Source organism: Pezoporus flaviventris, unplaced genomic scaffold (assembly GCF_033815535.1).
Source record: "Pezoporus flaviventris isolate CSIRO_AGI_PZ_B2104156 unplaced genomic scaffold, CSIRO_AGI_Pfla_v1 ptg000109l, whole genome shotgun sequence".
NCBI classification, from domain to species: domain Eukaryota; kingdom Metazoa; phylum Chordata; class Aves; order Psittaciformes; family Psittacidae; genus Pezoporus; species Pezoporus flaviventris.
Window position 1 is genome coordinate 64,242 of NW_026892657.1, and position 3,415 is coordinate 67,656.

The window sequence follows — 3,415 nt, forward strand, 5'->3', positions numbered from 1 at the left end:
GACGCTGCCAAGTTCCTGTTTGCATCTCACTGTGGCAGGACATGCAAACATGTCTAAAGGGTGACGGTGTGAAAGGAAACAGAGCAATGTCCTATCAACTAATGGGAGAAAGAGTTCAGGGAAAGTCTTTTGTCTGCTGCTGTCAGGAGGGAGCAGAAGGCAGAAACCTCAGCCCAACATAAGCAGGGAAGGGGGTGACCTTGCGAGGCTCCGTACAGCAAATAATTTACTTGTCAAGGGCAGGTACTCCTTCTGCTCACATCCATGAGGGTTTCTGCACAGTGGAGCTGAGGTGTGAATGCCTCACAGATTGCCCTGATGATGAGCCTAATGCCTGACATGAAGATCATCTGCTTGCAGGAGCAAAGACGCTGGTGAGAAGAGACAGCTTGGAGCCCAGCTCCTACCAGGGTGCTCAGCATCCCACCAGATCTGCCCCACCATGCTTCCCCTCAGCCCTATGTGCTGCCAGGCATGGCCACCCCACAGCACAGCTGCCCCACAGCACTGCCCCATGTCTCCACCTTGGCCAGGACTGGCTCTGGCTTGGCAGTTTCATTATTATCTGTGCAACAGCACAGATGTGCACTGAACTTTCCATGTACGGAGAGAGGTCCCTGCCCTGAAAGTCGTGTAACTGAAGCAGACAGCAGGCACTGCCTGTGCCAGCCCTGCTGCCGGGAGGTGTTTATTTTCAACAATCTGTTACATGACATTTGGGACTTTTTCACAGTATCAATGCCAAACCAGAGAAATGCCCAGAACAGCAATGGGGCTGTGGATGCTCATATAAAACCCAGGCAGAGTGGGCACTGGGTGGGCTGCAGGCCTCACCACTGCTGTCCTCCCACTGGGACCCCTCTGCCTTTGCCAGGACCACACCACAGGCCTACTTACCTGCTATAAGCCTCAGAGCCCTCCTGCAAGGGATGTGAGGAAGAATTTTTTTATCCCTTCCCATAAGAGGCAAGGAAAAGGCCACACTAGGGTTGTCTGGTGGCACGGCCAATGACAAGGTAACACTGACAAGGTCTTCTCATCCTGGGGACAGCCCCACCACTAGGAGCTGATTTGAAACAAAGTCAGGCCTTTCTTTGACTGATGGAGCATTATGAGCATTTGGCCTGTCAGATCCTCCTTGTTTTAAATAAATTCCACGGATGTGCTCTTTTCTGACATAAATTATTAACTAAGCATGATGCACAGAGTGCGCCAGCAGCAGAATCTCAGGGCAGGAACTGTCAGCAGGTGAGGCTTTCTGCCTGCAACATCAGGTGTGAAGCAGTGAAATGACAGTCACTGGGAGAAGAGGTGTGCCACTATGGCTGCCACCTGCCCATGTGATGGAAAGTCACATTCCATACCCAGGTCAGATAAAAACCATACTCCTGGCATCTCCATGCATCCATCTGTGCCAAGACACACTAAGATCAGGGACCATTTTTCCCACCTCACCACAGCCCTTTTGACAATCCCAGGGACAGAGGCAGCAGATATGCTCTGCTTCTGGATCTCCTGGAGGTTCCCAGGCAGCTACAATATCCTAGCATGGCCTGAAGCAGATGGGACCATTCAGACTGAAGAAACTCCCAGTTAAGCTGGGACAAATGGTAAGGTGGATGAGATGGGGACAGCCTTTCCAAGAGAGACCAATTCCTCAGCCAACACCCAGAGACAAACTCTGCCACCATTGTCCCAGCATCAGAGCAACCAGGGGATGATGTGCTCCCCTGGTTGACGGGTAAAACCTTTTTGCATATTCCGTAGCTCAGTTGAGGTCTGGGATCAAGAAGTCACCTCTTCTTCTTCCTCTGATTCATGTGATAATGACTCCTGATCAGATGCTGTCCAAAGTAGTAAGTTCTTCATCTTTCTTCGCTGTACAGGTTGCTTTTTGTGACTCTGTTTTGCTTTTCCCCTTGCGTACAGAGGCAACCAATATTGGCATGCATTGGTCCTCTGGTTTAGCTGTAGTGATTATCACTCTGGTTGGAGTGGCTGCAGTGTCTGTTGTGGTTGGTGCAGCCACTGTGCTTGGGGTTGGAGCAACACCAGAAGCTGCGCTGTCTGTTGCTGTCAGGGTTTGTGTAGCTGCTGTACTTGTCACTGGGGTTGGTGTAGTTGCTGTGCTTGGAGCTGGAGTAGCTGCATTGTCTGTTGAGGTCAGAGTTTGAGTAGCTGCTGTATTTGTCACTAGGGTCGGTGGAGCTGCTGTATTTGGAGTTTGAGTAGCTGCATTGTCTGTTGCTTTGCCATCAGATCCAGAGACATTTTTTTCCCTTAGAAGGTGCTGGATAGTGTTGAACAGGGCTCTGTAAGCATAGGACAAGCCCCATCACATTGCCATGATTTGTCCCTCTCTGGTATGACCAGGATGACAACACACCTCATTTAAGTGTTTTACTAACTTTTATGGATTTTGCACTTGTTCAATGGTGAAGTTCCAAAGCACTGGAGTGCCCCACTGGCCTAGATACTTGCCCATACTATCCCACCACCCTGCCACTCATGACTGTCCAGTCTTGGGGAAAATCCCTTGGTCCTCTTATATCGTCATCTAACCCTAGACAAGACCCAAGCCCAACTCTGCTTAACTTTGGAGATCAGACGAAATGGTCGCGGGTAAAACACACTCTATGCGTGCCAACATGCTGATCCCCATCACAATCAGCAGGCAGGTCTCGAGGGTACCCAGAGGCCATTCAAACCTTCAGAACTCTCAAATGATGCTGTAAATAGTCTGGTGGGGGGGGCTGGGAATGCAAGGGAATATATCTTTCATAGGTTAACAACCAGAGGAACGGTTGTATTCTCTTCCCTTGTTATTTCCCCTTATCATTATTATTATTGGTGGTAGCAGTAGTGATTTGTGTTATACCTTAGTTACTAAACTGTTCTTATCTCAGCCCGTGGGAGTTGCGTTCTTTCAATTCTCCTCCCCATCCCTCCGGGAGCGGAGGGAGGAAGAAGGGGCGGGTGGTAGTGAGTGAGCAGCTGCATGGTTCTGAGTTACTGGCTAGGCTTAAACCACGACACAAGGGAAGCCCCAGAACCTCTTTTCAGAGGGTCATGAAGCAGTAGAGAAGGATTGACTAATCAGTTAATCCTGGGGCTTGTACTGGCTCATAGCAAGGGACAAGCTTTACCCTTCCAGCACACGACATCCTCTGACACTGTCAGGCTTAGAGAAGAACAGTCAATCTCCCCCTTCTGTTATCTCATGCGTCACCACCACCACATCAATTACCTGTGGACAGGGTATTGGCAGCCCATCATTTCATTTTATTTTGCTCACCTCATATCTCGGGGCTCCAAGTGTTTTTAAAGAAGCCATGGATTCTGGAAGCAAACACAGAACTGCATGCCAGGGCTGCTAGATTTTGCACCAAGTGCTCACTGGACACAAGGGAAGCAC